The sequence below is a fragment of the Ambystoma mexicanum genome, chromosome 5p, assembly GCF_040938575.1.
Source record: "Ambystoma mexicanum isolate Mex_15411 chromosome 5p, UKY_AmexF1_1, whole genome shotgun sequence".
NCBI classification, from domain to species: Eukaryota; Metazoa; Chordata; class Amphibia; order Caudata; family Ambystomatidae; genus Ambystoma; species Ambystoma mexicanum.
The window spans coordinates 425570743-425583665 of record NC_090930.1 but is presented as its reverse complement, the minus strand read 5'-3'; the positions used below and the strand labels follow the sequence as shown (position 1 = coordinate 425583665).

Below are 12923 nucleotides of genomic sequence, written 5' to 3'. Positions count from 1 at the left end.
GAACATTTGTCATTTTCAATGGGCAACCTAAAGTTGGGAAACTTGCCAAAAGTTTATCACTCTTTCCCCAAGTTCAGCGACAGTAATAGAACTCTGCTTGGTGATATAACCAGGGAATGACTTTAGTTACTTTGTTTTCTAGGTCTTCTGGCTCACAAAATACTTCTATGCTTGCGCATTTCACATTCGAGTCAGGGGATATCCGAATATACACACCATATGACCTGTTCTTTCAAATTTATAATTCTAGAAGCACATATACTTGTGAAATATTTACTAATTTCCCAAAATGTTTAGTCAACTTAAATCTCCCGCCCTTCACCTCTTGCAGTACTTTCATAAATAAAAAGAGCTGGGATTTAATCTATTCCCTTTTAGAGTATAGTTACTTTTAGCCATTATATTTCCCTTTAACATTATACTTACATAACAATGTATTTTTGGCTGTTCCACAGACAGCCTGGCAACCTCTTATTTATAATTTTTTTTTTTTTACATTTATAAAACGCACATACAGCCCAAGGGCATCGCAGCGCTGTTACTTGTGGCAGGCTTAGTTACAGAGTTACAAAGGAATACAATACATTGACAGAGCATACTAGTACAGAGCATAAGATAACAAGATACATACATTCTGACATCCTACAAAGGTGTAAGGTTTAGGACCGTTGTCGGTCAGTGAGTTTTTCGGGCAGGACTTAAGTGAAGAGCAGCGTTTTCAAAGCTTTGCGGAATGCTAGGTGGGAGACTTCTCCTCGCCGGAGTGGTGGTAATGCGTTCCATTGCAAAGCTGGTAAGTATGGGAATCTAAGACCTCCGGCTCGGGCCCTCTTAACTCTTGGGACTGTGAGCATGTTTGCGTAGGGTGTTCTGGTCGGTCTTGTGGAGACTGAAGGGTGAATTTTTTCGGAAAAGTAGGGTGGAGCAGTGTGGTGGACACACTTATGGGTGAGGGCAAGCGCTTTGAAGATGACACTTTCTCTGACTGGGAGCCAATGTGCCTGAATCCTAGTGGATGTGATATGCTCCTTTTTCGGGATTCCTGTGGCTGCACGCAGAGCGTTAATTTGTATTATTTGTAGTTTGTCCATGTTTTCGGTGGAGGTCCCCAGAAACAGTGCATTGCAGTAGTTTAATCTTGATCCTGTGATAGCTCTGGCAATGGTGAAGCAATTTTCCTTGGAAAGGTAGGGTCTGGCTGCTGTCATGAGTTTGGCATGGTATGCCGCTGATGGGGCAATGGCATTGTCTTGCCTCGTCATTGTTAGGTTGGAGTCAAGATAGACACCTAGTGTTTTCACTGAGTTAGCTACGTGGATTTTGATGCTGTCGATCGTAAAGTGGCTGAATTTGGGGTAAAGGTTCTTGAGAGTTTCCTTGGAACTAACCATTAGTAGTTCAGTCTTGTCTGAATTAAGGCAGAGCCCATTGGCTGCCATCCAGGCTTGGATTGCGTTGTAAATGTCATTCAGTGTCTTGGAATCGGTGACATAGTCCCCAGTTAGTGTGAGGAGAATCTGGGTATCGTCAACGTAGTTGGTGTACGAGATACCCAGAGAGTCTAGAAGGAGGAAGAGGGGTTGTGTAAAGATGTTATAGAGGGTGGGCGAGATGCACAATCCTTGTGGGACACCACATAGGATAATAGTAGGTGAAGCAGAGGCCATGTCGGAGAATACTTGCATGGTCTTGCCTTGCAAGAAGGAGGAGATCCAGGCAGTGGTGTTAGGAGATCATTTGGCTGTGGTGGAAAGGTGGTGGCATAGGACCTTGTGGTCAACATTATTCATCGTCTTCAGGTCGGGCAGGAGCCCTCCCTGCACTGCCCCTGCCAGCCGAGGTCCATCATCAGATGAATCCCTGACGACGACGTCGTTGTAGCAGTAGTGCACGGCTGGGGTGCACAGACTGCTGCCTTTCTGCTGAAGGACCCTGCATCCCCAGGAGCACCAAGCACCGAGCTACACCATTTCTGGACATATTTTCACAATCGCCCAGTGTGAAACCACGTGGGTGCCGCAAAATGGCCAACGCCACCCTTTGTTGCGTGGTTGCCTAGCAACCCATTCCTATCTCATTGGAGGCGCTTCCCTACTTGTTCCGCCCTGCATAGTGGAAGGCGTAAGCCGGGCACCCTGGGTAAAGGCAACCTGATTCAAGGCACTTGGCCTGTCTATGCCGGCTGCACTCTTCATCGTCTTCAGGTCGGGCAGGAGCCCTCCGTGCACTGCCCCTGCCAGCTGAGGTCCATCATCAGACAAATCCCAGACGACGCTGTAACTGTAGCAGTAGTGCACGGCTGGGGTTCGCATACTGCTGCCTTTCTTCTGAAGGAACCCGCATCCCCAGCAGCACCAAGCGACACCATTTCTGGCCATATTTATAGTCTACTTGGCATAATTAGTCTACTCAGTCTTAAGGACTCGCTCCATTCTCCCCCTCTAGGAGCAGGTGGGCATCAGTCAGTAAGAAGGCGGTTCAGCTTACCCCCACAGCCTGGTTTCCCTATTTCTTTATTGGGCCTGTCTGCTCTCTTTTCTGCTCAAGAAGGCCTAGGACTTTAGTTCCAGGTAGGCTTCTTTTACAGTGTATTGCTAGTAACCCAAAATGTGGTCCAAAGGGAAAGCAATCCATTCCATTATCCATTCTGTTGTTGTCAATTCTCCTTTCTCTCCTTCTCATTAGTCAGCCAGTCTGTCGGTGAGTCATCAAGTGAGCCAACAACATTTGTGGATTTGGACTTTGTATACATTAGAAACCCCTCCCTTTAGAGGTAGGTATAATTTCTCTAACCTAATCGGTCAGTGTGTATGTGATTGGGTAATGTTCCTAAAGTGACCTCACACAAAGCCATTCCCTTCATACTCATTGGGCATATAATGAAGAGGGAAATCTGATGGAAGTAACGTCTGCACCAGGTTTCCCTCCCGTGTAATGTGATGTCATCTTAGATAATTGTACATTAAGCAATTGTGGTTTTCTCAAACTTTGTGTTCCTCTGGTCATGATACTAATTAGTTCATCAGATTGCTGTCACTTACATAAATTCAATGATGATTTCAGCACAACATGCTATATGCGTGTTTCAGATTTTTAGGTATTACAATCTGATACTTTCACACAAAAATATTATTTCCCTCTTTGAGTACCGGGCTCGCCAGGAAGGTTGCTAGGCTATATGAATCAGTAACATGCAATGTTTCTGCGCAAGAATATCTACATTCGTCTAATTGGCATAATTAAACAATTATCAAAGAAATATTGTTTTACATTCAGCTGGTAGAGCTTTTCACCCTGAACAATTGGCAATATGGTATCAAATTCCTTTGTGGCTTAGAGCTGTGGCGTTTATGACCCAGAGAGTCATGTCATCATGGCACAGGTCTTTGGAAATCCAGCTCCCTGCTTCATACGTGATTACAGCCACTTTCTGTCACTGTAGCCAAACTCCTGGTCTCCGAAGGTGTGATTCACATCCTTCTATGAAGACCTGGTTCATGGGAAGATCTGTATTTCTTGGAGAGCTGACCACCGAAGGCGACTTCTCCGAGCAAAGTAGTTGTATTTTTAAGGGGTTTTAACCTAGGCCCTGTGGCATGTGGAAGCTGTAAGAGGAAGCATTTGTGTTTATTACCCAGACCGGTTTCTGAGAACAAGGCAAACAATCAGCGTCGTAAGGTTTTCTGGTTGCACTTCAAAGCCTGGGTTTCCCTTCTTTGAAGCAAACCACCCCTCCTGTTTCTGTCGCTGGTGGGAAGGAATGCAATTTCTGCCTCCTAGGTCTGAGAAATCTGAGGGTGTTCTCCTGAAGCCACTCTATCCTCTTCTCAGGTGGCCAGGGAAAGGCCATTGCTCCTTGATCCCGACACTGGGTGTGGAGAAGTTAGGGAGGATCACCTGGGTGGAGGGTCCTCTGAGTCTGGGAGTGGGGCACCATTAGGTGAGACATGGAACCGCCCCCTTACCCTAATTGTGACAAATATGAACCTTCCCCAATCTTATTGTAAGGCCTCTATCCTCATATCCCCCCATATTAACAGCTGAAAGTACTGGGACGAGGAAGAGGAGACAACAGGTCTCATTATGAGGTTGGCGGTAGCCCGCCTACCGACCGAACTCGAAACTCCGAATCCGCAGCCTGACTTCCCGGTGCCACGGGGACATTACAAATCCGGTGAAGCAGGAAGTCAGGCGGGGGACTCAGTAAGTCCCCATTCCTGTGGAGTCCAGTATGACTCCACGGGAATGGGGACTCACAAGCACTGGCACCGTTGCTGATGGTGCCGGTGCTTCCATGACAACTCTGCCTACCAGGGCCATTGCGCCCAGCAGGCTCAGACATTCCGGGTGAGGTGGCCCCGGCAGGCAGAATTGTAGTGTGGCGGTCCAGAAACGAGGGCGCCGGTAAGCTTGCCGGCACCTTGTTTCCATTCCGCCACACTCGTAATGAGCCCCTGAGAGTGATGAACACTACACCTTTTCACCACTTAGGTACTGAAACGACGAAGATGCCTTTAAAGAACGGTGAGGGTCAGGCATGTCCTCTTAAACAGGGTTGGGCAAATCTAATTAGAGGTCCTCACCTGCAGCCTGTCAAAGGGCTGCAGGTGTATAAAGGGAAACCACTGAGGAGACAAAATGAGCAGTAGCAGGGAGGCCTGTAGAGGAGAAACCAGGGGACCCTTTCCATGTGGAAGCCGCCGTGGTGGGACCTGAGGTGTGACCAGGACGCCAACAGAGATTCCCGATGTGTGGGCGCCTCCGTAGGGAGTCAGAGCAGCTGGTAGCTGCTAACGAGCACCAATCAAAGGGAAGACGCTGTCCGCCTCCATCCCATGGCTTCAAAGTTGCCGGCGCCAGCAGAAGTGAAAGCGACAGGTGAGCGGGGCTTGCTGAAGTCGTAGCACCAACCTGGGAAGCTGGGAAGAGAAGAAAGAGCCACCGGAGGAATACGCCGCAACCTGATGAGTGCTGGTGAAAAGACACTCCTCAGACAAACCTGAGACACTTATTAAGCAACTAGAGTGGTCAATTAGAAGGGAAATTAATCTCAAATGACATGCCTCTACACTAGCTCAGTACCACTGAGCCCAAAGAATCTCACAAGGTTTAGGAATAGCACTGGAACCAACCTTATGTAAAGAGAATCCTGCTTTTGTTAAATGTTGCAGGCAAATATTGAATAAATGTTTGCTTGATCTTATTCTCCTAACTACAGAGGAATTATCACATAGTTTCAATACATTAGACGAAGAGATTAATGACATCAAGAAATCACTAAATTCATCCCTGACGCAGGACCAGATTCAGAGTTTATTGGAAGAGACTAATGTAAAATTGGATAAATATAAGAAGGAATTGGAGGCAAAAAAGATGAGGAAATTAAGGGGAGACAGACAAGTCTTCAAACTGGACATAGTTCATAGTTGGCAGGAATACTACCCACAAAAAACATCCAGATTAAACCATCAACCAGGTAGGAAACCACGACACCAGAGGGATAACACCACAGAGACTGCATCTTCTGAAGCCTCCAGTGGGGAATTGGATAGTGTGCCAGAAGATGGAGCAGAAGCAACAGGAGAGGGTTTGCAAACAGAGTCAGCTTCGATTGAAGCACCAGCCTCCGCAACCGGTAGACTAGTATCTTTTACATTTTTTTAACTTTTTTTATCTAAAGTTGTTTTTAGCCGATTAATCAACTTTACAACACTTTTTAAAAGGAACATTAAAAAAGGAATATCAAAATTAAATAATGTTTTTTTCTTTTGAAACTTTTACACAGCAATATACAAAATCCTTAAGTATGACAAAGTACAATTACATTCATCAACCATGAGAATGAGAAGCAGAAATAAAATATCTCAAAACGTCTTAGATTGCATCATACCGTGAACAGCGCCTCTTAGAATCTTTTTATGGTCACATACACTGGTGTTTGATTTGTGGAAAAGAATACATTCCATCTATCGTTTAGGTCAAGGGTTCGATATTGCTGACATTATTTATATAAGAAAAATTCTCGCTCTCTCGACACCCCTGGACAATCTATGAATACATGTCGAAGAGTTTCTTTCAGTTCTAGGTTTCCACAAAATCGACAAAAGTCTAGTGACTTGCTGACTACTTTTTTCGCTTAGCCATTAACGATCAAGTGGGCCATAAATGAAATCTGAATCGCAATATGGCTGAGCGAAGTGACACAGAAGAAGATCGAATTAGATAAGGTTCACAATGATCACATTTTTTGACTGCAAATGGATTATCTCTAAAGTCTTTATATGAGGCACATGATTCTCTAGTTTGAATCCAGTGATAAAGATATCGTATTTTTTTGGCTCTCTCAGGATTTTCAAATAAAGTTTGCAATGATATGTCTGCTGCAGACATTAAATCATAAATAGTTTTACACCAGTTAGTAGGAAAGCAATGTGCTGATTTCAACATGTACGAGGCAAGAGAGAACAGTAAAGTGTTAGGGTTATTTGCCAGAACACATTTTCTTAACAGATCACACTACCACCACTTGTCAAGATTAGTCAGGCGAGTACAAAGGCAGCGAATATGGCAAGGGAAATGTGCACCCAGGAACTACGACTCAGGTATGCTAGAACCCAGGAGTGCAAATAGAGTGTGACATCAAAACCAATATATGAAAAGGGATGTGGGGTAAGCACCTGACCGCGAGGAAAGTCGGCAAGCGCCTTACCCCCAATTGCTGTTACAGGTACTGACAGCGCTAAACCCACGTGGAGGGCAAGCAATGACAGGATCTGTGTACTAACACTCTTGATGGTATTACATAAGGGAACTTAAGAACTGTACTCACGAGGACGAGATAAACCTCTTGAATGTCAGCTAGCCCACGAATCCTGTAGAAGAAACTGGGACCCCGAAAGGCTAGAACAGCAATGGAAGGAAAACTAAATACCTAAGTGGGAATAGTGTTTACAAAATAGTGAGGAAAACATAAGCATTCACACAGGAGCTAGCTACTACCGCACACCACACCTAATAATCAAAGGGAAAATAAATGCAGAAGTGCAGTGGAAAACATGGAATGGATCCTCTAGAAAGTAAGGATCAGGAGCAGGGAAAAAACAAAATAACCTATGCAAACTTCTCCCTACCCCTCCAAGGAAAAGACAGGAAACTAAACTAAGAGGAAGGCTAAGGCAAATGGGTAACAGCAGCAAAGGACAGAGTCAAAGAAATATAGAACACAGACAAACTGGGCTGCATCTAAAAGGGGAAAGCACTGAGAATTGCTGCCTGCAAACAGAGGAAGACAAAAAGGGAAATCAAGGGAGCAGAAATCAATTAGCGCATGAATCCGAAATTCAGGGCGGAGGAAACAAGAAAACAGGAACAAGGAAGTAGGTACAAAGGCAAAGAACCAGGAACCAGGGACTAGTCAAAAACAGGAACACTGCAAACGATGACCAGCGCTGGACTGAAGTAAGACTGAGGCTTTTAAAGCTGCTTAACGAGCACACGCCTCGGGTGTGCTGATTGCTGCACCTGCCGCCACAGCTGTTACCTATCCTCCACCCAACCTTGTGTTGCAAGGGTGGAGGTGGAGCAGTGGGCCAGGCATTCTGGGAAGCATAGTCATTTGGTTAAAGAAGCATGCTGGCTGCCAAAAACCTGGAATGGATCCGGAAGGGAAGTAGCTGGGAAAATAGGGATTTAGCGCTCCCAAATCATCACAGCACTGTAGCATAAAGTTCGGAGAAAAAGTCCAGTAGGGAATAAACCCCAAATCATGCCCCCAAATGGTGGGAACGGGAGTGAAGGGAGCGAGTCGTGACAGTATACCCCCTCCTAAGGCCGGCTTCGGGTGCCCGCCACCCGCACGAGACATCTTCTTTCCATGATGGGAGTGCTTTTTCTTTGGAGGTGGCACTGATGGAAATGGTGGCCTGTGGGCAAAGGCAGATGGACTTCCATGATAGGAGTGCTTTGTCTTTGGAGGTGGTACTGATGGAAACAGTGGCTTCTGGTGAGGAAGAGACTCATGGTTCGAAGAAAGGCATGAAGGACCTGCAGGACCAGAAGCAGAGTTGGAAGGTCCAGGAAGCTCAGTCACTGGGAGTGGACCCTTATAAGTCTTTGAGGAGGGAGGCAGGCTGGTGCAACATGCCTTAGGCAATGGTAGAAGCTCTGTTAGCCTTTCTGCCGAGAGTGGACATGCGGGAGGTGAGGAAAATGCTGGCTTCAGGAAAGGTTTATGCTCAGCCATTAGAGAAGGTGGTGGCTGAGGTAGAGGTTCAGATTTCCTTCTGTCATCCATCTGGGAAAAGGCTTGTGGTTGAAAGTGACTAAGGTTTGACTGCACATGTTCCACGCCTTGGAGACCTGAAAGTCCAATGGGTTGTACAAGGCTAGTACTCCTGGTGACAGTCGTGTAGCCACTTTGTTTCACGTGGGATACAACAGCAGGGATGTTTGGCATACTGATAGGAGTGATAGACGCAGTACTTGGTATTTCAGGCAGACTCGCAGAAGGAGCAATAACAGACACATCTTGAACTGCAGCAGTCATTCCCTTCCTTTGGCTACTAGCACCCGACTGGTGCTTCTTGGCGGAATTCTGTTGCACAAGTCCTGTAGGTAATACGCCGGTCTGCACCACCCCTTGTGCACACCCAAGTGAGTGGTTCTGACTCACCACTTGGTCCAGCTTGATGACTCTGAAGCGGGAGCTGGCAAAAGTCTCAAACTCTGATGCTGCATCTTTAGGAGGCTCTGATGCTAAAGTGAAGCAGTTGGGAGAATCGTCTTGTGGAAAAGGCAGGCATTCTGGTGCTCCTCCTGAAGCAAAAGAAAGGCAGGCTAGACGTTCATCGACTGTAAATGGTTGGGATTCAGGAGGAATCGCTGGAGCAGAAGAAAATACAGCAGAATCTGATGGTGTAGACAGGTATACCTCTGATATTGGCAGCGAGGCTATGCAGGATACAGGCGTCTCATGAACTGAAGGCAAATACTCAGTATACTCCGGGACTGAAGACATGCTTTTTTGATGGACTACCGGAGGCTCTAAAGCTGAAGGATGATCTGCAGGATGAGTCACTGTAGCTGAAGACAGGCAGGTCAGGGGAAACCTTGAGGCTGAAGGCATGCAAGCTGGAGCAATCTCGGTTGCTGGATACAAACATGTCCAGGTCTTTGGGACTGGCTCTTGAGTAAATGGCAGACATGGCAGCGGTTCATTGGTTGAAGACAGGTGTGCCAAAGATGACTGCAGGGCTGTGGATTGAATCATAGAAGAGTCAATGGTTGTAGGAGGACAGACAGAAGTCTCAGAAGTTGACAGACCCATCGGTGGCTCAGGAATGAAGGGCACCTTTAGGGCAGTAGACTCCTTGGCACCAGTAACCAAAGACTGAGCTGTACCCTTGCAGTCCCTTTCTTTAGTGGGTGACACAGAGTCTTTTTCTTTGTGGAAGTCAAAATCAATCAGTGGAATCACCATAGTAAAGTCTCTGTTAATCAGGATTTCGTCTATTGTCCATTCCTCTGTTTTAGCTTCTGAAAGAGGCAGATTATCAATCAACAGTTCAGGAACCGCCTGACGGTTCTTTGGTTCAGTATACTGTGGAATGAGTCCATCAGAACATGAAATCTGTACTGTCTCTGACTGTTCGTATTGATCAGAAGTGGCAGAAGGAAGAGTGAACCCAGAGGTAACATTGTTTTCCACATCAGCTTTAACATCTACTTCAGTCTCAGCAGCTGTATCAAGAGCAGGGCCTAAGCCTACGGTAGTGACTGAATCTGTGTATGCCACCATTGTGGATTGTGTTTGGAAATCAGAAGCTTGTATGTGTGCTAGCTCAGAATTATGACAAACTGCTACACAGGGTATTTTTGGTAAAGGAGTGGCTTGTAACTCTTCCGCTAACTGCAATCCCTGATAAACAGCAGAACGATTGTTAGAACCTGTGCCTAGATTAAGCGCTGTGCTAGACGAAAGACCTTCACTCCCAATAGATCTAATATATCGACAAATATCATGGTTTACCAAAGTCTCTGCACTCAGGGGCTGAACAGTGTTCACTTCCTCCACATCAACAGATAAAGTCTGAGGTGTATTCAGTAAAGAGTGTAAGGTTTTATTTTCCTCTTGTGCAGAAATGAGTTCTTGTCTTAACTCCTCAAGTTTAGCTCTTAGCATGCCCTGCATTAACTGTACATCACTATCAGTAGGCACAGGGGGAAGCATAGTGGCATCAGGGCTGGATCCTGCACTAGCAATCTGGATGTGCATCGATTGTACATTGTCCTCTACTGCTTGCAGGTTCTGTGATTTATAGTTTATCTTTCCAACTTGGTCTGTGTTTCCCTTAAACAAACTATTGACATTAGACCTCTTGGCATTAGGGACTACAGTATGTACCTGTGCAACGGAGTATGCGTTAGACTGAGGGTAGAAAACAGAAGTTATGCAAGAAACCCCTCCATTCTTTATGTTGGTATCATGAAACTGTTCTATCTGAGGTGAAGCACAACTGGAATCATGGGGTTCAACAACAGAGGTACTCTCGTATAATAAGTCTAACAGTGTGTTGTTTTCTGCGGCTAAGGCTTGTGCTGACATAAAATCGGGATCAAAACCAAAGATAGAACTAGGATCAGGCCATGTAGGATGTGCCATCCTATGGGAAAAATACTTTGCACGTAAATGCCCATTCGTGACAAGGAGTTCATTGGAGTCAGGACTAGTGATTTGATTGTCACAGGTAAATGTAGGAGAAGCTTTCTGTACAAACTTGTTAGAGGCCTTGCTGCCTTTCTTTCTTAAACTTGCCATATTCAATGGGAATTTTGGGCTGGTCATACTGTCAAGATTAGTCAGGCGAGTACAAAGGCAGCGAATATGGCAAGGGAAATGTGCACCCAGGAACTACGACTCAGGTATGCTAGAACCCAGGAGTGCAAATAGAGTGTGACATCAAAACCAATATATGAAAAGGGATGTGGGTAAGCACCTGACCGCGAGGAAAGTCGGCAAGCGCCTTACCCCCAATTGCTGTTACAGGTACTGACAGCGCTAAACCCACGTGGAGGGCAAGCAATGACAGGATCTGTGTACTAACACTCTTGATGGTATTACATAAGGGAACTTAAGAACTGTACTCACGAGGACGAGATAAACCTCTTGAATGTCAGCTAGCCCACGAATCCTGTAGAAGAAACTGGGACCCCGAAAGGCTAGAACAGCAATGGAAGGAAAACTAAATACCTAAGTGGGAATAGTGTTTACAAAATAGTGAGGAAAACATAAGCATTCACACAGGAGCTAGCTACTACCGCACACCACACCTAATAATCAAAGGGAAAATAAATGCAGAAGTGCAGTGGAAAACATGGAATGGATCCTCTAGAAAGTAAGGATCAGGAGCAGGGAAAAAACGAAATAACCTATGCAAACTTCTCCCTACCCCTCCAAGGAAAAGACAGGAAACTAAACTAAGAGGAAGGCTAAGGCAAATGGGTAACAGCAGCAAAGGACAGAGTCAAAGAAATATAGAACACAGACAAACTGGGCTGCATCTAAAAGGGGAAAGCACTGAGAATTGCTGCCTGCAAACAGAGGAAGACAAAAAGGGAAATCAAGGGAGCAGAAATCAATTAGCGCATGAATCCGAAATTCAGGGCGGAGGAAACAAGAAAACAGGAACAAGGAAGTAGGTACAAAGGCAAAGAACCAGGAACCAGGGACTAGTCAAAAACAGGAACACTGCAAACGATGACCAGCGCTGGACTGAAGTAAGACTGAGGCTTTTAAAGCTGCTTAACGAGCACACGCCTCGGGTGTGCTGATTGCTGCACCTGCCGCCACAGCTGTTACCTATCCTCCACCCAACCTTGTGTTGCAAGGGTGGAGGTGGAGCAGTGGGCCAGGCATTCTGGGAAGCATAGTCATTTGGTTAAAGAAGCATGCTGGCTGCCAAAAACCTGGAATGGATCCGGAAGGGAAGTAGCTGGGAAAATAGGGATTTAGCGCTCCCAAATCATCACAGCACTGTAGCATAAAGTTCGGAGAAAAAGTCCAGTAGGGAATAAACCCCAAATCATGCCCCCAAATGGTGGGAACGGGAGCGAAGGGAGCGAGTCGTGACACCACTGGCATCTAATGGACATCTAATGGACATCTAATGGGCATCTAATGGCCTAATCTAATATTAGGCCAATTTCATGCCGTATAAGTACGATTGGCATACACTTGGGTAGATTAAGGACTCTCCTCCAATATCTTCCTTCTAATTTTTGTAGCATGGTTTTGTCCACTCTCAACAATGTTTCTAGACCATATAGAAGTACTGGTACAGTCTTCTGGTTGTAATAGGTGATCACTGTTTTTATAGATAATTTACCATATTTACGCAATATCAGTTTTGATTGCGAAATTGCGGTTGTTAATTTGCATTCCTAAATATGTGTACTGGGTAACCACATCTATCTTGGAACCTTGTAGGACCCACTTATATCTGTTGGAACTCTTTTCTCGGGCATTACAGACCATGATTTTAGTCTTCTTAACATTCACTGTGAGCTGATTGACATTGATGTACATGGACAAAGCATGTAATAGGTTTTGTAAGCCGGTAGTTGTCTTGGAGATCAGAATCAAATTGTCGGCGTATGATAACGCCTGCAATTTCTCCTGACCCAAACTTGGAGCATCTGAAGTTAGATTCTGAAAGATCTCCGGCAAGTCATCAATAAAGAAATTAAAGAGGGCGGAGGCAAGGATACATCCCTGTCTCAGCCCTCTTTTGGTCCACATAATGGAGCTGACAGCAGTCCCTCGATGTTCAATCTCACCTGAAGTGAGGTCTCAGTATGTAGTTCGTGTATAATGTCCACGATAGTGTTTGGGCATTCTGCCCTCTGCAGTTTAAGAATCAACAGCT

At 45.5% G+C, this 12923-nt stretch overlaps 1 protein-coding gene across 3 annotated transcripts in view; it reads left to right on the top strand.

Moving 5' to 3' along the window:
* Positions 1 to 12923, top strand: part of CCDC160 (coiled-coil domain containing 160) — a 353191-nt gene that overhangs the window by 186618 nt on the left and 153650 nt on the right. Inside the window, exon 1 of one of the 3 annotated variants that reach the window (XM_069612829.1) lies at positions 2617 to 2773. The exons of the other annotated variants lie outside the window; for them this stretch is intronic. The gene's annotated coding sequence lies outside the window, so the exon portion shown is untranslated. Of the gene's footprint in view, positions 1 to 2616; positions 2774 to 12923 lie in introns of those variants that run through there. 3 annotated transcript variants of the gene reach the window in all.